The sequence below is a fragment of the Nycticebus coucang genome, chromosome 8, assembly GCF_027406575.1.
Source record: "Nycticebus coucang isolate mNycCou1 chromosome 8, mNycCou1.pri, whole genome shotgun sequence".
Classification (NCBI taxonomy): domain Eukaryota; kingdom Metazoa; phylum Chordata; class Mammalia; order Primates; family Lorisidae; genus Nycticebus; species Nycticebus coucang.
This window is the reverse complement of record NC_069787.1, coordinates 68,141,032-68,163,352: the sequence shown is the minus strand read 5'-3', so window position 1 is coordinate 68,163,352 and position 22,321 is coordinate 68,141,032. Positions and strand designations below refer to the sequence as shown.

Here is a 22,321-nt window from a genome sequence, read left to right as displayed (position 1 = left end):
AAGTAAATTACAAAATATACTGACTGTGCTTTGAGCTTCTTTTGAAAATAATTTAATTGATGATCTTTAAAAAACTTTTGCAGCACACCTAAGACCCTTTCATGTCATACCAATTGAAAATCATTGCTCTAGAACAGCGGTTCTCCACCTGTGGGTCACAACCCCTTTGGGGGTCGAACGACCCTTTCACAGGGTCACCTAAATATATCCTGCATATCAGATATTTACATTACAATTCAAAACAGTAGCAAAATTATAGTTATGAAGTAGCAATGAAAATAATTTTATGGTTGGGGGTCACCACAGCATGAGGAACTATATTAAAAGGTCACGGCATTACGAAGGTTGAGAACCACTGCTCTAGAAGGTTCAGAGTAGAGGGGTGTATTATTCATGCCCACAGCTGTGTGCTGCTGTGGGGGTGGCAGGTAGGATTAGGAACAGTTTCACTAGCTCGTAGTGAAACCCCTATGAGGCCACCAGACTGAGACTCTTGAGTTTAAGAACAAGACAAGTTCCTTCGTTTGCTTTAGTTCAGAAAGCAGGTAGGTTTGTCTTTCACAAACAGCCTCTGGGCCTCTCCAGGGATAGAACATACGTGACAAGTGTCTTTCTGCACTGCAGGGCTGGAGTAGGGCACATTAATGTATGCTTTGGGAGACCATATTGAAACTTCCGTCACTTCCCATAAAACTTCCAGGCAAATACCCTTTTATCTCAGGAAGACAGTAAGGATGTATATAGATCTACATTCAAATCCTCACTCTACCACACAACTTAGGTGATTTTCAGTGAATTATTTCACTACCTTGAGCCTCAGCTTCCTCTTCTATGTTATAGAAATAAAAATACAGAGTGCAAAAAAATATATACACATTTTAAGAAAGAAAAAAATCTATTAAAATGGTAACAATATATACCAATAACAAAAGATGAATACAAGTCATATTTGAGCACCTCTTATAACTGCAGAAGTCAAACATGACTTATTATTTTCACACAGGTTTTTCTTTCTGAAATCGTGCCCATGTATTTTTTGGCACCCTCATATATCTATTGAAGGTCATTGTTGGATTCACTGAGATGGCAAATGTAAAATACTTGGAGCCAAGTTGGAGGGTTAATATATTTTATTCACTTTTCCCTTTCAATACCAAAGATATGGTGTAACTGAGTTTCAAAACTCTTTTTTTTTTTTAAGTCTTGAATCCAAAGATTTAAAAGAGCCATTATGAAGATTGGATTTACATTGGACACATCAGATCCATCTCCTATATTATTCTGTCATTTGGTGGTCTGAAAGCCTTCCTTCTTTGGCAGGCTACAGGACCTCACCTTATGGAATCTTCCTGCCACCTTGAGAAAACATTACTACTGTCCATGACTTTGGTGATACCTCAGCATTCCAGCGAAGTACTCAGCTGTTTGAAACAGCAGGTATTTATTTTCTTTGGTTTAAACATGCAAAAATGAAATGTAGCCGCCTGTTTTGGAAATACTTTCTTGGCCTGTGTCACTGAACACAGGCACTGGAATGTACATGTATTATGACCTTGGTCTGGCATTGACCTCTGCCAGGTGCTCCTAGAATTTCTGTATGCAGACACTTATGGGCCAAGTAGCTGAACTTAAGCTCAAACTTCCCTGAGCCACTTGTTTGAAAGGCTCATTGTTCAGTGGGAGTATATATGTGACTGCCAGTAAGAGGGAAGGAGCCAAAACAAAGCCGTAAGACCCTGTTCAGAGGAAGTTACTATAAGAAGTCATGGCATCTTGGCTTTGAGTGACAGTGAGGATTTTAATCCTTCAGAGGACTTTCATTGTCTCTGCATGATATAGAAATGTTGGTTTTCTCTTTCATGGGCCTCCCTGAAATGTCCCGAAGATCAGTAAGATAACAGGCATAGAAGAACTTCACTCCAAGGCAATGTATAGATTCAAGTAGTGGCATCTGTATTATTTGTATTCCTAAGGAATTAAGCCCAGTTGTTTTCTACAAAATACTCAGAAGTTTAATGATGAAGTGTCAAAAACTGCAAACAGCAAATTTGAGAATCACAAATACGCATGGAAGGAGACATTAATTCAATAAGGTAGTTAGCATTTATTTTTATTGGGCTACATTATCATATATGTCCTTTAAAAAAAAAAAAACTTTGTGGATTAAGTATAGATAATAAAAACCAGAATAAATTATTTATTCTCCATATCAAGAAAGGATAATAAAGTTATATATAAATCCTAAGCAGTGTATGTTCCAAATCTATGAAAATCCTTTCTGGAATTTGGCCTGGGATGTATAAATCTAAGTATATAAAGTACAAATGTTACTCATATAACTATAAATATATAAAGATTAAAATATTTGATTTTGAAATACAGTCAGTCATAACTTAAGACACATGTAAATGTATTCCCTTTCTGCTGAGTTCAGCACATCCCCTTGAGAAATATAGAACTTGGCTTTCAAATGAGGAAAAAAGAAGCCATCGATTGTAATCTGATGATGACTTACAGTTGATTATAACTTTAACTTTTTTGTTTTAATATCTTTTTTTTTTAATTTTTGAGACAGTCTCTCCCTCTGTCACCCTGGCTAGAGTGCAATGGCATCATCATAGCTTACCGCAATCTCCTGGGCTCATGGGATGCTTCTGGTGACTATAGGCATATGCCACCAGCTGGCTAATTTTTCTGCGTTTAGGAAAGACAAGGTCTTGCTCTTGCTCAGGCTGGTCTCAAACTTCTAAGCTCAAGCAATCCACCTGCCTCAGGGTGGATTGCTTGAGCTTAGAATCCTCAGAGTGCTGGGATTACAGACATGGGCTACCTTTTTTAAGTGAGGTTCATAGTGTTACTTTAGTTAGTTAAGAGGTATAAAGATACAGTTAGTTAGAAGGAATAAGTTCTAGCATTTGATAGTATATTAAGGAACTTATAGTTAACAATAATTTTATTATACATTTTAAAATACTTAGAAGAGAAGAATTATATTTGCAATATTCCCAGCACAAAGATAAATATTTGATGTGAGATATCTCAATTACCCTGATTTAATGATTGTACATTAAATTGGGTATTTAAAAAATCACATGTACCCACCAAATAAATACAACTATTATAGATCAATTTTTTTAAATCTTGAATTAATTCTCAATTAGATCTAGAATTTTAATTTGGAAAAAAATTAGCCAGACCCTCAGTAAAGTCAACAATAATAAAATGTTAAATATTTTCCCTAGACTTGGAAGAAATAAAATGGAGAATTCTAGTTTAAGCAAAACCTTATATGTGGTTGTAAGAATCAAATAAAAAGATGCACATGAAAAATACTTTTGAAAAGGCGAAATACTTAGCAAGGCACCCACCATGAGGGACAGTGGTGCTGTCGGGAGTGTGGCCTCGGAGCCAGACTACATGTGTGCCAAATCCAACATGGCTCTGTTCTGTGCCTGTGGTTACCCTAAAATAGGGACCATAATAATTCCAGGGTCCACATCTCTAACATAGGGACCATAATAATTCCCACTACAACTAATATGTCAGACATGTAGAATTCTCAGGACAATGCCTGGCACATGGAAAGTGCTCAAATTATACTGATGTGATGATGATGATGATGATGTATGTGTATTTGAGAAAAATCAGAGTCCAGAAGAAGAAGTATTTGATTTTGAAAATAGAGATGGATCAGCTGACCCAATCAGCTAAGAGAGAAGTAAACAGATTGTTAGAAACAAATGAGATTTGAAATGAAAATGGAAAGACACACCAGCTCACAAATACAGTATGTTCTCATTTGAGATGACTGTCTTTCTTGGTACTGGAAGAAATAACAACACTTACCAGAGCTTAAAAATGAAATAGTTTGAGCAATCATTGCACATACACTATTGGAGCCATGAAGATGCTAGTTTAAAGACAAGGTTTAACAAGGAATCACTGTCTCCAGATTTAATAGCAAGGATCATAGGGATTATGAAATGATGATGTGGGATAATAAACATTTTTATTGTCGCAAATATGGGATGACAGCATTATTCAGGAATGGTAGACAAAACAGACTGACTCCAAGGAAAAAGAGACACCTCTCCACAAGACCTTTACTGAAGCTGAATTGTAGTGATTCTTATACTTTTGACAATATTTTGCTACCTATTTTTTTTTAAGACAATAGCTAAATATGAGAAGCTACAACCACCTGGGTCTTAACTTCTTATGGTGGTGGTGCAGGTGCAGGTCCCTGAGAGTACGCCCAAGAAGTTTTCCAAGACTGACCACCTTTCCCCACTCACTTACCCCCACCACCACTGCCTCTACCCAGATAGATAGACAGTGCACCTGATCTCTGCCTGGGACACACCTTCCTCGCTGCTGCCATAGTCTCAAGCTGCGTGAAATAGCCCCTGAAAAGATTCAGCATGGCTCTTCCACCAGCTGAGGCAAATTGTCTGCAGGGCTATCTCCTATCTGCCAAAATCATTCCTCTAATACTTGGCAAAAGGCCAGGCTGTGAGTTCTTCATGCTAAAAATGGCGAATTTGGGCCAATATCCTTACTATAATTTTCCTAATTCCAAGAATTTAAAAATAATATATATATTCAGAGAAAGGATTCAGAAGCAGCTGGGCATGAGGCTGAGGCTGAGAGACTGGCTAAAAACAGAATAGCTGTGTTGGTTATAAGCCTGAGCTGACTGAGTAACCCTTGGTTTCTTTGAACCCTGGGCCTGAGGATTCAAGGCTATGACACAGAGTTAACAAGTGTCGACCTATCCGATTTCTTATGGGACATGCAGAGCAGAATTGGTTGTTAAGCAGTTTTCAAGTGAAAAATGTTAGGTAATTGCCCCCAGAAAAGCCCCTCCTACTTTCTATAGACCAAGATTAACTATGGCCTGCCCCTAAGGCCTCTTCCTGCCAGGGCAGTAACTCCTTATTGGCTATTCTGCCCTCCCATCACCATTCTAAGACTTCCCCTAACCGAACCTATATAGCTCTCTCTCACACGCGTGCTCCCTCTCTCTCGGTCTCTTCTCTCTCTCTCTCCCCATCTCTCCTCGCCCTTTCCTCTCTCTCTCTTTTCTCCCCTCTCTCTCTCTTCTTTTCTCTCCTCCTTGATGCTGCTCTGTAGCATCCCTCTGTCACCAATAAAAACCTTTCCTACAGAAATGCTTATAATAACAAAAGGCTAATTGTAGCATTTTCCCAGGTTCTGGGGCTGCTGTAATGGGAGGCAGTCTTCCCATATGGCACCTGCAAGACCTAACACGTCTATCAAGGAGGTGGTGGGATGTCTGCAAAAGTAGGTATTATACATGGCGATATCTCATCTGCCAATCAACATAGTAAGTCTCGCTGGACTTTAGGATAAGCAAAGCAGGCATGGGAGAGTTTTAAAGCCATTTATGTGCAGGTGGACATCTCTAAAGTGTGTTTCAGCTGGGGAGCAGGGATGCGGGGTGTGCCTCATGTTGTAAAGTGCCTAGCATTCTGCCTGGCACAGGGTAACTGGCCAGTAAATTGTTGCCTCTCTCCCCTCTCCCCTGGCATGTTGTCACCCGTGGGAGATGGCTGTGGGGAAGGGCATATGGAGCTTTCAGTGCCAAGAGCATACAGTCTAAATAAAATCAGTGTGTTTGCTCTACAAATACAGCCTGTGCACAAATCTCCGGTTCCTTTTTCCTACCAGATTGTCACCTCTCGCTCACACCTATGAAGACATTTTGAACTGTCATCGGTTACCTTTCATTCAGTGAGTGCTCCAAAAATACATGTTGATTCAACTACGTCTCTCATGGACAGTTACAGCATTCCAAGTTTGTGGTTGTGTTTAGCGAATGCCACTGAACAGACTCCTACTTGTTGAATATCGCTTATTCCCGAAGCTATTTTTATAAACACTGCCAAAAGCCTTTAATCCTCGCTCTGTCGAGTGTGTCTTTTGGGTTGTTTCTGTTGTTCCAGCAGAGAATGGGGGCAGACTAGGAAAAGGGAATTGAGATAGAAAGCAGTCGGTAGAAAGATCCTTGGAAAAACCCTGTCCCCTGACTTACATTTTGCATTCCATTAGAGAACAACGGATTAAAAACAAAGCACAAATCTGGCTGAGAACCTGAAAGGCAAGTTTCAGCATGAGTGAATTTTTAACAGCCTCAAAAGAGGGGGTTAAAATGAAATTCTGACAACCTTAACTACATTTCTTTCTTAAAGCATTGCTATGATAATGAAAGGTGAAATGTCAGCAGTCGCGTTCTATTCTATCTAACAATACTTTATAATTTTTCCTCTGTGGGAGCGCTTGCCCTTTTACAGTCTCAATTCTGCATTTGACTTGACTGCCCAAGGACGGCAATTACTTCAGCCATTTACCTGCATATGGGCAGCAGGGCCAACGCCTGCTCTGCCTTGCTGAGCTCCCCAGGGACTTGATTTGGGGGACTTCAGCCAATAAAAGAGTTCTCTGATATGGGCTACTTACTGCCTCTGAGTTTTAAACCACTCCAAAAACCCCTATTCATCCTTAAGCCTTGAAAACACACTGCTGGTCATGCATTCTGTAAGGGAGAGCTTCTTTCTATGTGTCAGGAAAACATCTTCATGCCTCGAAAAAGTGCAGACTCTTCTTCAGAATATTCTAGAATAGTAGATATTGCTCATAGTGGTCACAACGTGGTGAAGGGATTCTTCTGTTTAAATTCTATTTTCTTAGCAAACCTGCTTGGAGAAACTGCTATGTCCACCAACCTCGAGCATCTGCTGGGGGGAAGCTCCCAAAATTATTACACAGAACCTGCTCACAAAGACAAGGAGGCTTCTGTTTTATGAGAGAAGTCAGATGAGAGGTGTAAATTGTGAAGGGAAATAGTAGGCTGATGAAGGAAGTAGCCTGCCTTGAGGGTAGAAACTAGAACTCTGAAGTCAGTCTGTGATGACCCAACAGCTCAGTTGCCCTCAGGGCCAGGCAGGTTAGAAAGTGAATGAAGAATGGGGGTTCGGGCTGTAGCACGTTGGAGCCTGTGAGAGCTGGCGGGCGTCTGTAGTCCCAGCTACTCGGGATGCTGAGGCAAGAGAATCGCTTAAGCCCAGGAGCTGGAGGTTGCTGTGAGCTGTGATGCCATTGCACTCTACCAAGGGTGACAGCTTGAGGCTCTGTCTCAAAAAATAAATAAATAAATAAAAGGAACACTATTCCTCAACTCCAGCTCTTTCTTGGTGCCGTGTGCAAATATTGGCCCTTTGTTACCAGAGCTTAAGCTTTTTGAAGATAACTTTTTTTTTAATGTTGAGAACTAGTTCACAATTTTTAACCCTTGTAAAGTCCACAAAAAACAATTCTAGGGACCAAACTTGGCCCACAGACCTCTTCTGGGTTTCTAGGTGTGTACGGTCATAAAATTCTATCTTATCTTCATTATCATTGGTTTTTAAGAGTTAGGTTCTACGGAAAGCAGATTCTGAGACAGAATTTAGCCTGGAGGAGTTTTACTGGGATCAACATCTGTGGTAGGGAAGGTGAAGGAAGCAGGTTGGGATAGAGGGAGAAGGCTGTGACGGAGTCTCAGGGGAGGTCTCTGCCAACCTTCAAGAAGTGCTGGAGCTGGGAAGGCCCTCAAAGTCACTCCAACTCTGCTGAGGGGCCAGGACCTTTATTTCTTGCATGAACCAATCACTGAATGTGGGTCACCTTGGGAAGGGGCATGATTTGGGGTGATGAGACTTTCTTCAGCCAAAGGAAATCCATCAGGACCAGCCATCCTCCTAGCAGCTGGGAAACCAGTTCTACTTGCTGAAGGGGGATCTGGGTGACATATCACAGTACGCATCATGGTGGTGGGGAGGTTTTCCAGAATGGACTGTATTGCCCCTGAAAACTTGTCTGACATCATGCCCTAAATAAGAGAGAGGATCTCACATTGTTTATCCCGGTCGCATGCTGTCTCTGGGCCTGTCTTCTTCCTACTTCTTGCTGGCCTGCAATGCCTGTCACAGAAACTACTGGAACAGAATTTCTAACTCCCCTAAGGAATACCTCGCCCCTTGACCCGCATCAGAGCATAGCAGTGTGGCCTACAATCCATACGAGGGACATTTGTAAGGCACAGTTTCAAACTATGTACATGGAGTTATAATAGAATGTGATAATGCATTCACTTTTGCAAGATGAGCTTTTTGATAGCTTATTAGATGCCAAACCCTGGGATACTCACTTTGAATAAAACATAATCTCTGCATGCAAAAAGCTTGCTATTTAGTTGCTAATTGCATAAGCAAGAAATTTCACTGTGGTAAGTAGGGATGATCACAGGGTGCTTGGGGAGGCTACTTGGATCATAAGGCTCTGGTTACCAACAATTATAATAATCTTGGTGAAGGACACTTCACCAAAGCAATGCTGATTCTGTCAGAGAGGGACAGGTTGCAAAATGTATTAAGGAAACAGACTCTGTAAGATTCAGTGACTAGGGCGGCGCCTGTGGCTCAGTCGGTAAGGCGCCGGCCCCATGTACCGAGGGTGGCGGGTTCAAACCCGGCCCCAGCCAAACTGCAACCAAAAAAATGGCCGGGCGTTGTGGCGGGCGCCTGTAGTCCCAGCTACTTGGGAGGCTGAGGCAAGAGAATCGCTTGGGCCCAGGAGTTGGAGGTTGCTGTGAGCTGTGTGAGGCCACGGCACTCTACTGAGGGCCATAAAGTGAGATTCTGTCTCTACAAAAAAAAAAAAAAAGATTCAGTGAATATTAGACCCAAGTGGGGAAGTGGAGACTCTAACATGCTCTCCGGGTTGCAGCTCACGGAAGGCATGAAGGCGTTCTGGTATAACTGAGGGGAAGAGTGCAAAGCACCAGGTGTGTGCTACTGAAGATTAAGGTGTGTGTTTGTGCTAATAAACTCGATGCATTTGTGAAATAAGGAGACTCATAATGTCATATTTTGATAAATACTATCAATAGAGCCATGGACAGGGAAATAAAGGAAAGAAAGCATTAATTTCAATTGGTGGGGCAGGAAAATATTGAGGTAGAGGATGATGATGATGACGTCAATGGCAATAAAAGTTGACATGAATGCTTAGTAAGTACCAAGGACTGCGTTAAGTGCTTTCCATGTTTAACCATTCTATAACCCTCTAATATCACACTGTTATTGTCCTCTTTACATAGCTATAAGGAATTTGAGGCTCTTGGGTGAAGGTTAAACAGCAATTTACCTAAGATTTGAAGATCAGAAAGTGGTAGCTCTTGGCTTTGAACCCAGGTAGTCTGAAGCCAAAGTCTGGAATCTTATCACAAAATGATATGGTCTCTCACTTGAAATTAATCAGGAAATGAACATTCAAACTGAAGGGAATTTTTTTTGTAAAGGTATTATGATAATTTGAGTTTGGGGGAAAATGCAGGAGATATAAGCAAAACATCAGAGAACCTTGTTTGAAGATTAAGTTTGGAAAGTTATACTATAGTCTCAGGTTGAGGTTTTTATTCCCTGTGAAATGGGGAGCCATAGAAGGTTGTAAGCACAGAAGGGGTAAGATTTGTATTTTGAAAGAGTAACTCTGTTGTGAAGGGTGGACAGATGGAGAGTCTGGAGATATTTAGGCAGAGAGGAGGGGGTGCCTAATAATATTGTACAGGACAGGTCAAGTGGAAAGAAATAGAAAGAAGAGATTTATTGGAAGCAGAGAAGACCTGATTGGATCCTTGCTTGGCTCAGGTTTTGAGCTTGTCATCTTGAGAACACAGGATAGAAAGTTAGGGTGTGGACAGAACATGAGCTCAGTTTCAGACTGAAAATTGAGGCATGGGCCTCAGGAGAGAGGCTTTGTCTGGAAGAGACCTGGGAACTGTCTACATGGAAGTTAAGGTGGACATTGGGGTTCAGACGGGATAAGACTGAGGTTACTGAACAACGGTCCATCTAGGTTAAGAAATATGAAATCTAAATATACATTTAAATAGAAAGTAAGTTTAGACAATTTTTTTAAAGTCATAATGCATATCCTATCATTTCAGAAGAAATTACTCAGTTGTCATTTTCTGATCATCAATAAAAACTGAGCATTTCAAATTAACGTTCTCATTCTCCTACAGCTATTAATGGGGCCCCCTACTTAGCACATCTGCAAAACATTATTTGTAACAGAATTGTTATGTACACCATAAAATTCTATAAGACATTAGAGATGACAATCAGATTGGGCTATTTCTCTTATTAAAAGGTCATCTCCCCAATGCAGAGGTCGCTAGTCTTCTTTCTCAGAAAACAATTGTACCTTTACTTAAATTTTGCTTTAATCAAGGTATTCATGCAGCACACAAATCATCTCTGTATGGGTCAATGAGTTTTTACATATACATACTATATATAGTGTGTGTGTATGTATAGTACACAAATACTATAGATACTATAGATACGCATACAGTGTGTGTATATGTCTGTAGAGCCACCAGTGACCTGTATTTAGAACATTTCCAGCATCCGGTGGTCTCCCTGCCTCTTCACAGTCAGTATCTCTCCCGAAAGCTAACCCTTATTCTAACAGCTATGACATTGGTCCAAACTGGAGTAATTTTTTTTTATTAAATCATAGCTGTGCAAGGTGTAGTAATTTTAAGTGCAATCCTTCCATATCAATAAATTCCGAAATGTATTTATTGGTGTATGCTAGAATACCAGGAAGTACCCGTCCCTTCTTTCCAGAAGTCACTTACCTAAGGAGAACTCTTTCTGTTCAAGTGGCTAACTCCCTGGGCTTCTGCAGTCAGAAGTGGCCCACTCTAATTATTCTAAGAGCAAATTATACCAAGGGTAGAAATTAAACACAGGGTGAATGATTTTATAGATTTCTATCCTCTAAAGGAAGTCATAGATTTTCACAGAATTGAATCTCCCCTGAATATTCTCCTACTGTTGCCCCAGAGGGTATCCGAGTGAGATTTCCCTTCTGTGTAGCTGAACAATATCTTATAATACTCCATGGCTTGTCTCCAACTCCCAAAGTTCTTGGAGTCATTACAATACACAACGCTTGACTGCAGAATTTGATAAATAGTTCGGCAAGATCACCTCTCCTATGTAACAATTTAGGAAAGCTGGAAACAGAACCGAAAGGCCTTGTTTTCTTTCTAATCTATAGGGTTCCTTCTACAAACTATTCTATGATAGTCAGACGTGTACCTGTTTAGAAAACAGAATTAGAAGTTTTAGGCTTACTTCTTCAACCAAATCTGATGAGTGGAAGGACGTTTGGTGGCTATGTATAAAAGTGACAAAACTGATGTGGCCCATATTGCTGCTGAGATAGTTCTCCAAACTAAAAAGTCTTCTAAGAGGGACTATCTGGTATCTTAATTAAAAATAAAGTTCACGAAAGATTCTTATTAATTCCAAGAATTCTCCCCTAATTGTTGAGAACTTACGTTCATGCCTTGCTATAGACGCTAGTAGTTCCATCAAGGGAAGGGGATCTAAGGCGAATTAGGCTAAATAGGTTCTTTTGTTCATTAATCAAACCAAGAGAATCTGTTTCCTACACATTGTTCCTTTCTGCGAAAAGACTATGACAATGTGACTGAATTTCCTGGAGGAATTTTCTAACACCTTTAATGAGAAAAAAAGATGTGTCTTTGTATGAGTATACAAACATGCAGAGGAATGCTTATGAAAAGATCTATTTATACTTGAAATAGAATTGAACTGATTTAGCAAGAAAAGCAAATTGTGTTAGTATGCAGGTCTCTCAGAGACATGATTATAGTCCCAGTGACAGGATACTAAGATACTATTAATTACCTTTGTAGACTGAAGACATTTTTAAGATACAGTTGATCTCATGTTATCAATAAGAAAGTATTATGGCAGCTTTGTTATAAAAAGTTATTTTTAATTATTCAGTATTCCTAGTAAATATGCAAACAAATACAAATATTTAAAATATTTTTAACTCTCTACCTACCCCCATTCCTTCTATTAGCCCCAAGCCCTAGATATTAATCTTTAGATGATTAACTATTTCTAGATACTTTTCACATAACTATGAATAGATACATGTATGGATGGAAGGATGGACGTGGATGGACAAACAGGTAGAAAGATAGATAGATGGAGAGTGATTGAAGCACTTTGTTTGACTTTTGAGACACATACTTTGTTGAGGATTCAATGATAAATAAAATCGTACAGTACCAATTTTCCTAAAGCAGTGTTTTTCAACCTTTTTTTTATCTCACAACACACTTGAACCTATAATTAAACTTCCACATCACACTTACATTGATCAAAAAGGAGTTAACATACTTATTGTGCTTTGAACTTCTTTTGAAAATAATTTAATTCATGATCTTTAAAATTTTTCACAGCACACCTAAGATCCTCTCACAGCACATCAGTGTGCCACCAGCACACCAGTTGAAAATCACTGTCCTAGAGCTTGTAGTCTAGCAGAGGGAAATAGATAATTACACTCAGGTAAATGTATAATTATAAATTAAGTCTAACATAAAAGAATATGTGAGTTTCTCTGAAGAAAAGATTATTATGCTGAAATCTGAAGAAAGAATGGAAAACTGCATTGGACTAGAAGGGAATGTTCCCAGCCGAGGTAAGAGTGTGTGCAGGAGACCCTGCTGGGAGGACCATGGCTTATTCAAAGAACTGAATGTGCCTGGAATGGCAAGAGTGCAGACTGACCAGAAGCAGGGAGAAGTCCTGGGCTAGAATTCAGGTTAGGAGGCTATTGCAGAAATGTAGGTGGGAAGTGAGGCTAGTTTGGACTTGCATGAAGGTAACTTGGACTATCATGGGGTTAGAGGAAAAAATGGATGCATTTCAGCCTTTTGGAAAATGAAGCCCACATGATTTAGTAACAATTGGATACAGACTGAAGGATGCATATGGTTTTCTGTTTTTGTTTCTTAATATTTACAGAATTTTCCTAATAATGTGTCTTGAAGCTTTCCCCCTACCTTCCATAATGTCTTTTAATGAGCTCATTGCATTTCATGGCATAAATGTCTCATAATTCTTTTAACCAGTACATCATTAACAGACATGGAGAATTCGTGTCTGTTTCTATGTTTTTAATTTTAGGAGGCAGGTATTTAGTTTTGCTATTTCAAATAATAGTACAATTAATACACTGTACACTGCATTTGCAGCTTTGTGCAAACATATCTGTGTGATGAATTCCTATCAGCATAATTGTTGGGTTAAATATTGATTGACTTAATATTTGTTAGATATCGTCAAAATGTGCTCAAATGAGTTTGCAGAAATTTATGCCATCACTGATAATTTATGAGATTTCCTAGTTCTGTATTTCATCAATAACTTTAACACAGTTATCAATTCTTGCCAGTCTGATTGGTTCCAAATCCTTTTCGTGATTTGCCTCTCTTTAAAATGAGTTTGAGTTTCAGGTGTGTGTACCTGTGTTTGAATTGATTGGGCATTTGCAGTTATTTTTAGTATGACCAACTTGTTCATGACCTTCATTTGTCTAATGATCTTTTTCCTTTTTTGTAAAGGATTTTTGTTTATTAAGGTAATTAGTTCTTCAACTGACAAAAGGAAAAATATATACAATCACTTGCATAGATGCCAGAGATATCAAAAAGGCATTTAACAAATTTTACCAACCTTGGGGTTTTTTTCTAATTTATTTATTAGTTCTCCAGAAGTAGTTTTTGGTCTTCACTGTTTTATCTTAAGTTCTGATTCACTCTTTTCTCTTCATTCTACTATCTGTTATCCCATCCTTGTCTTTATTCTTTCATCAGACTCCTCCTTTTTAATGTCTTTTATGTGGCATAGTATTTGTTGTGGAATTTTTCCTTCTGTTTCTTAAGGATTTTTTTCTAAAATATATTTTTTAATAAGTCTTTGCTTGATATTTTCTCTCTTTCTCGTCTTCTCTCCTTTCTTTATGTTTTTCTTTTTCACAGCAGCTATGTCATTTATTTTTGTCTCTCTATTTAATGTGGAAACTGCTAGCTAAACCATGTATTTTCCCAAATATTGTACAAGAATCATATTTGATTGTCTCTCCATCTTCTCTGAGACCTGTTCGTCTTCTCTCAGAACTGAAGTTCAAGGGCTGGGTATTAGTGGAATTCTTCTTTTGCTTGAGAGTAAGGAGGCAGACTCAACTAGGATTATGAACAGGCATAGTTGGTTGAATTAGATTCAAATCTTTGTTTGGAAATTTTATTTATCCTTTTATATCAGGATGTGTAGTGGCTTAGAACTTCTCTAAAAGTTCGTTCTGTAAAAATGTTTACAGTCTGTGCTGTCTACTGACGCTCAGCATGTTTCCCTCTGGATTGCAGGGTGTGTGTAAGACTGCCCCCCAAATTTGTCCAGCTGTCCTACAAGTGCTTTCCTCTCCTAGGACTGCTTTGAAGCTAGAGAGAAATTACTCTTGGTTCTCTACATCATTATATCATCTTTCAAATATTGTTACTGTATTGTATCTCTTCCTTTGTTTGAATGTTGTTGCTATAGTTTGTCTAATATTTGACATTTTTACTCATTTTGCTGAATTTAGGGAAAGGAGACTTTGGTTATGCAACCTGAACTGTGCCTTTTACCCTCCTAGGATCTGGTGTTCTTATCTGCAAAATGAGAACAAATAATTGCCCCCTTTTCAAGTCAAATAATGTATTAGAAAGTTCTTTGTAAACGATACACCTCTTTCCATTTATAAGGTATTCTTATTATTTGTCTGGATGGGAGACATGGGGACAAAATTTAAAAATAAGATGATTTATTCTGAGCACTAAGATGGTAGAATATGTGTTCAGTGGAAAGTAGCGCTAAGCATTTAGAATGACATACAAAGTGAAATGGACTCAAAGGGAACAGGAATTCTGTGAGGGAGAGGAGTGGGAAGGCACCAAGATCTGGTGGGTGGAGCACAGCGAGCACACGTAGAACACACCCGGGGTCACAGTTTAGGAGGCAGACCCAGAGAGCTACAGAGGGGTGAAATTATAAAAGATTGACTGAGGAATCTACAATTGCTCTGAATGCATGTATTAACCCTGGATTTCATTGTAATTAAAACCTCCGCAGGATGCTTACGCTTTATGTTTCGGAATACGGCAATGGTATTCATAAAAAATGAAGATGAGGAGAAAGTGTGCCTAGGACAATCGGTTTTAGGACTGTCATCCCAGAATAATTATTAATAGTGGCTCCGTTCCCTCTTTATGCTGCTGACAGTGAAATGACGGCAGTCGTCATAAGCACATCATAAGAACACTGACCAGGGTTGGGGCAACAGGCCGGTAAATAAGAGACCCCACGCACCCACCCCCCCATGCCAGAATACCGAAAAGGAAGAAGTTACAGAATTTGAGGCATTGGGGGGAAAGGAAGGAGTGAGGAAGGGAGATTAAAATGTGGGTCCACATTGTTTTGCTAGAGAAACTGAGATAATAGTGGTGACGATGATTTTAAAAAGGGATAAGGGGCTACCTGAAATAACATGGAAGGAAAGCCACCATCAGCGTGCCGTAGACTGCGGCGCTGCAGGAGTAGTGAGCATGCGCGCTGACGTCCTCAGGGCCCCGCGGTGAAGCGCAGGCGCAGTGCGTCACGTTTATAAGATGCTCGCGGGCTGGGAGGCTCTGGGGGGCAGAGCGGACGAGCCTGGTCTACTTGCCGAGCCATCTTTCCAAATTATGTAAATTTGGCTCAGAATCCTCATGCACGATTTCCTTTATCGTACCTTCCTTTTTAGTACCTTTAGTGTATAGCCACTGAAAAGGAGACAGTGGGTTAGACAGGATGAACGACAAACACCCGAACACGCCCTCTTACAGCTCAACGCTCTTCCATTCGAGTGACCTTAGTCAGGTGTTTCTCTTGGCTTTAGCCCTGGGTCTCTTTTTCATGTCAGACAACATTCTTCTCAAGATTTTGTACCCTGGGCTGTCCCTTCTGGGAGCTCAGCAGCTGACAAATGGCAGTTGACCTTCCTTATCTCCCAGTCTGTGGCTTTCTGTGACCTAATTGGGAACCTTTGCTGGGTATGTTGTGAGAAGTATAAATGATGAATTACTGTGGATAGTCATAACATTTAGTGTACAGTCATAAAAATCTGTGGATATGTGAATGTAAAATAAACACACAAAAACACATATATAAATGTGAATATGTATATACACTCTCTATATAGACATAGTTTATATAATCACAAATGTGCACCATAGCCTCTGTGCAACTCTCATCTGTAAAGTGGCAATAATACCAAATAGAGTTGCTATAAGGGTTAAATGAGGTGGTGATTATAAAATGCTTTTAAATGGTCACATTAAAGAAGACTAGAAAACATATACCCAATTATTATGATAGCATTATATTTGGGCTGTTGGATTTTAGAACTTTTTCCTTCTTTATGCTATCTTTTTTCTAGATTTTTCTGTTATTTTCAATAAAAAGACACTTGAGAATAAAATTGGCATAGCAAATTTTTTAATAAATCTAATCAGTTTCCTGGAATAGTATTTGTGAATAAAATATTCATATATGTTTATTAATGAGCTTTTGAGTTCAAATTTTTCAGTCCATGTATTTCCTGTCTGCGGCACCTGGTACACGTCTCCCTGCAGCTCTTTCTTAGCTCCTCCTGTTCTAAAGAGGAAAGGCTGGCTCAATGGCCCTTATACACCCAAATTTGAACTCCATCACATCAGAAAATAGAGAACCAGGGTTTCATAGGTCACTTGACTTTGTCTCAGTTCATAACTCCGTTTCTCCCTTCTTCTAAGAACTAGCCTTTCCATGAGCCCAGGTTTTGCTTAGGTTCCTTTCAAATACAATAGGAATCTCCCACTAAACATGTTTTCATTACAACAAAGCGGAAGCTGCCTTTAGATGTAAAGCAAGTGCTTGTTCACTGTTGGCCTTTCTGGAGATCATAACATGCAGAGATGGTGAACAAACACAATCTTACTGCCTCTGTACAGATACTTGTACCATTTCTTCTCCCTTTTATTCCTAACAGCAGTCCTAAATCTTCTTCATTTATTTAATTTTACACGTTAGAAAGCGAAGAAAGTGTGGCTTAATAAAATCTTTAAGACACAGCTGGGCTGAGAGAAAACAATAATCCCCTTGCCTGATTCCGTTTCTGCCTCATTCACAGTGAGTTAGTTTCTCTGGAGCCCAAATTACTGGATGATAGAGTTTGTTTAATTCAGACTTGCAAACAAGAGGAGAAAAAATGGCCAAAGAAATCAGCACATTGGGACATTGAGAGGCTATATGAGTTTTTTTCTTCAGGCTTTGTCGCCTCTCACACCCTTTGTTGGCTTGAATAGGACACTTTTATAAATTAGCATTAACCTGTTATCTAGCTAACTCTGGAAAGTCCCTTATTTCATAGACTCATGGAATTTTGTAGCTAGAAAGAGCCCTCGAAAGCCTCCCTTCTCAGTGTACAGGAAGGGAGGGGGGAGGTAAGAGATTGGCCCGAGATAATACAGCTTTTTAACAAGAAGCCAGGACTATCAATTTTCAGCTATCAAATGTTGACTCTCTCACTAGGAAGTTACACCCTGGGTCACGGTGTAGTATACGTGCTAGCCTGAGCATCTATGGCCCTGTCAGAACTGTTATTGCTTAATAGTCCAGAACTAAAACACTTCTGAATCTCACCAAACCAGGTTTGCAAATTCCTTTTAACGGGGATAAATCCAAGAGCACTAAAGGTGTCATCACAGCCACAAGTCCACTTCCCCGTCTCTTGAACAGACTCACTTCACGTAGCACACACGGTCCCTTCGGCATCCCACTCTAACATCTCACTAGCTTGAGTAACAACATTTTTATGGACAAGAGGCAAAGAGGATGGTCATTGGTCCGACTTGGGTCATGTGCTCATCCCTGTGATCACACAGAACGATACTCTGTTTCTCTCAGTCACTTGGCCACTAGGAAAGCCCCAACTCTACCAAACGGAATGCGTTCCCTACAGGAAGGACAGATTCTCTAGCCTCCTCCTTGTAAGAACACAATTTATAGCAGCCATCAAACCCTCTTCTGCAAACAGAACAGTTGTTTGGGGTAGGTCTTGTATGTGATTTGCTTAACGTTTGTCTAAAGGCTCAAGAGACTTCTTGTGTGTGTTTCTGGAGCTCGCTCTTTGTGAAGCTTCTTCTCCAGTACCCTGCTCCACAAAGTCCTGCCCTATCTGCCACCCCAAAATCTGATCTCAGCTTCCTTCACTCTAGCTAGCTGCTCTCTGTTTGAGTTCCACTTCCCTGAGCTGCAATTTGAAAAGTGCCCAAGGCAGAAAGCCAAGATAAATGTGGAGCTGGTCTCCTGTGTTTTCCTCCTCCCAAGGATCCCAGCCGTGTACTGTTGTCCAATACTGAAAACTGTTGCTTCAGATATTTTTTTGTCCAGGTTTATAGTTGTTTGTGTCCCTTTCTCCATTACAGACGTACTTAAAACCTTCTTTGTGATACTGCAACTGAAGCACAAATAAATTTAATCACTCACCAAGCTTGGCTGTATCTACAAAGCCACTTTCTATTCACAGAAAGTTTTCGAAAATACTGAGGACAACTTCAGGCCTCTTTAAATGAGTTACGGGAGCTGGTAACTGAATCTAGGAGCAAATCTTTTGCAAGAAGCTAATAATCCTTTCCTAATTAGTCTATATTTTTGTAAATTATCTTCTTATTTTCTTTTAAATGGGAATATGGTCATCTATTTGAATAATTTTACAGAAGAGGGGAAAGGACATGATGTCAGAAGATTTGGGTTCAAATCTCAGCAGACCTCAACATTTCTAGGCTTAAGGTTGCCTGTTTGTAAAGTAGGGTAAAAATACCACCTTTTTAGGGTCGTGACAATGTTAAGAACATTTTCCAGACTCTCCTTGTCTTCTATCAGTTCTAGCATGGAGGACTAAGAAAAGTGAGCTATAGGTGACAGTTAAGCATGTTCCCTAAGATAGCACTTTTCTTTTGTATATAGCTAAATATAATACTAAATTATTAATGTTGAGCATGGAGTATCTCATCATAAAGAAGAACCAGATCAAAATTGATTCTTTGAAAAAATAAAGAAAATTAATAAATGGCTAGCTAGACTAACCAAGAAGAGAAAAGATTCAGAGGAACAAAATTAGAAATGTAAAAGGAGACATTATAAAAGTTATTCTTTAACAGAAAGGCACTGTATGCTCCTTTAAATATGACTTTCCTTACTTAGCTTTCCTTATGGAGGTTTGCATTCTTTTTTTTTTTTTAAATCCCTCAGTCATAAAATCTGAGCCATTATAAAAGAAAAGTGATGCAAAGGGGGGCGGGGGGATGTGTACCAAAGAATTAGTGTATTTGAGTTTTGTATCTCTAGTGTTTAACATTTTATAATCTAGGTTTATAACTTGCTGAGAACAATAGACTAACTATTTTAAGCACATTAGCTTTGCTAAAGATTAACTTTTCACATGCCTGGCAAGTATGGTGAAATTTTAGCTTTGTAAGTAATAGAGAATACTTTCCATCCCTGTCTGCGTTCTGGATTTTTTAGTAAGACAGCTACCCCAACGGTTTACATTTATTAGCAACCGATATGATTCAAACATTTTCTCATAGTACACATAAGCTTAAAAGAAAGTGAAATAAGAAGGCCTTAAGAATCTAAAACTTACTTTTAGCTTCAATTTACTTTCCATTCTTATGTGTGTTCATTTTATTTCCTCATTAAAATCTAGAAAACTAGGAAATATTTCAGAATCCTGATCCCAATAGACATTAGTATTCTAACCTTGATCCCACAAATGCTTTAATTTACGATCACTTTATAGGGTTTTTAGATTTTAAAATCATTTACTTTTAAATGGTAGTTATCAGCCTCAAAGTCTTTTTATTCCAACAAGAAGTTATACAACATTTTAATAGTCTTTAAAGGGGCACTATAAATATATACACACATAAACATATTTCAATGTTTCATAAGTACTTAAGTGTATAATGGTAACAATCAATACTATATGTATTCTTTTCCTATGTTCTTTTCCCTTGTAGCTTCAGGATGAATATTTGTAATCTATTAGTTTAATGTTGTCTCCAAAAATATTTAGGATTTAATATTTCTTCCGAGGAGGACTTAATGAATACAGCACGGTACAAATCAAATCTACACCATTTGATTCAATGTATCTCCCGCATCCCTCTTTTCTACTTGAAGTAATTGAATTATTTTGGCTACCTGGGAATACATTTTTCTTTTTCTTCAGCTTTCTATCTGAAATGCATTAAAAGATGACTACATGGTCGTAGGTCTGAAAACTCGGTGCTTGTTTATTGCTAGTCCCAGCTTCCTTGTCTATTTTCATAGAAGGCTTGTCAGAGGTCTGTGTGGCCTATGACAGTGTCACCCCAGCAAGTGTGTGAGAGTGGTTACCTTTGTGTACTTGTTCAGGTAGTCAGGAGTCATGGCTGGCCTCCAGGGTGTCAGCTGAGGAGGCCTGGAGTGTCCAGGTCATTTGGGAAGTCAGATAGAAAACTCAGCACTAAGGTTGCCATACGTGGTGCTGAAATATCCACTGCTTTTCACAGAGGACCAGCCTGGTGACTGCGGTTTGCATACACCTCCTTTATTTTCAGTGTGTTTGCACATACATTATCTCTCCAGATCGTGGGAAAAGAGCAGCGAGAAGGCTCCCTTTAGTTTATGAGAGCCAATATCTCACACCGAGGAGCTTTGTTTGAAAATTAACATTCTAGACTTTGGTCTTTGTGGAGGTTTTCAACTTTTTTTTTTTAGGTCATAGAATCCTTTCTTCAAAAGAAATCTTTATCTGACACCCAACATATAAAGCAGATGAAGGCAGAGAGGTATTTTAATTTACATTTGCTGGGGTTTCAAAGTCTTACCCCCTTCAGTCTGACCTCCTCCTATGTTGCCAAGGCCCCTGGGCCTCCCTCTGGACAATATGGTCTGAAAACTATGGTAAGAACAGACCTCACAGAATGTCTGTTGGCCCATACATTCTCCCTTCTGACCTTGAAGTCTGCCACATTTTTCCGAAGTCTTTTTTTCATAGTGATGGACTACAAGGCATACTGGAGCAGTAGGGAAACATCGCAGTCCTGACCCCAACTCTAATGTCCTGTGCAGCTTTGAGCACACACATATCATTTTATTTCCTGGACATTGATGTCCCATCTATAAAATGAGGATGGTCACACAAGCACTGAAAATGCCTGGAAATCGTTAGCTAAAAGATACTTTGTCAATAGTAGGGGATAGTAGAGGGACCACAACTATGGAGCACATTGCAAGTACAAGTTGGATCTATCATGTGCAGAGCACAAATGTCCTAATGTCATAATTGGGTAAATGAGGTGAAAGCTATATTGATTAGTATGATGCAAGCACTCCAATTTGTACAAATAATCAACACACTGAAATTGGCATAAATGTATTTATGATCTATATGCAAAAGACTTAATAAAAAAAAAAAGAAGAAGATACTTTGTCAATGGGCTTGGATCGAGAGGAGCTATTGATCTCTGACTGATCCCTATATGCAGGAACATCTCTGAATCACGTCAGGGCCAGCCCCTCTGGCCCTTTTGGTTGTAACCAGGGTAGCATCTTCTACACTCAAACATGTCAGTGTATGCTGAAGAAATGTCTACAGATGATCTTCTCAGAAGGGAATTCCATACCACACATTCTTACGGTCCTTAGGCTTCCTCCTGAGGACAAGGGGCTAAATGCTTATTTTAAATGAACATCATAAAAACTTAATCTGAAGGTACATAAAGAACATGGGGTTAGGAGCTGAAGGATCCCTTGTTGTACTGGAGTTGGTTCCCCTGGCTCAAGAGAACCTATTTTGAAGGTAGTAACATCATTTCGGTACCTTGAAACGAACTGTGACGGGTTCTTTACACCTGAAAGTCAGCAAATGCTATAAATTGAAGCTTCTTTTGTGGGCAGGGGGGTGTTTTACTAGCACACGGTTGAGTAGATGGACTTGAATTATAGAACCAGTACTCCTACTAAACATTTTAAGCCTCAGTTTCCCCATCTATTAAATATGGAAGATAATACCCATTCTGTCTGTCTTACAGATTTGTTGTAGAAGTCCAAATGTTTATAAAGGAACTTTGAAAACCAAAATAGATGCTACTGGAAGTGAGAGCATAATCGTTTCCAGGGTTTATTGGAAAGACAGTAGAGGGAACATGATGAGTGTGAACTGAATCTATTTTCTTTCAAGAACAAATGCCAGGCATACCATATCTCCCAAACACAAAATTGCATATGCTTTTAACAAGTGATAAATATTAGATGTG

The 22,321-nt window shown here is 39.3% G+C and overlaps 1 protein-coding gene across 20 annotated transcripts in view; it reads left to right on the top strand.

The window, feature by feature from the left end:
* Positions 1 to 22,321, top strand: part of THRB (thyroid hormone receptor beta) — a 381,781-nt gene that overhangs the window by 102,925 nt on the left and 256,535 nt on the right. For 5 of the 20 annotated variants that reach the window (XM_053598958.1, XM_053598960.1, XM_053598956.1 and 2 more), the window contains one exon: positions 1,321 to 1,437. The exons of the other annotated variants lie outside the window; for them this stretch is intronic. The gene's annotated coding sequence lies outside the window, so the exon portion shown is untranslated. The remainder of the gene's footprint in view (positions 1 to 1,320; positions 1,438 to 22,321) is intronic. 20 annotated transcript variants of the gene reach the window in all.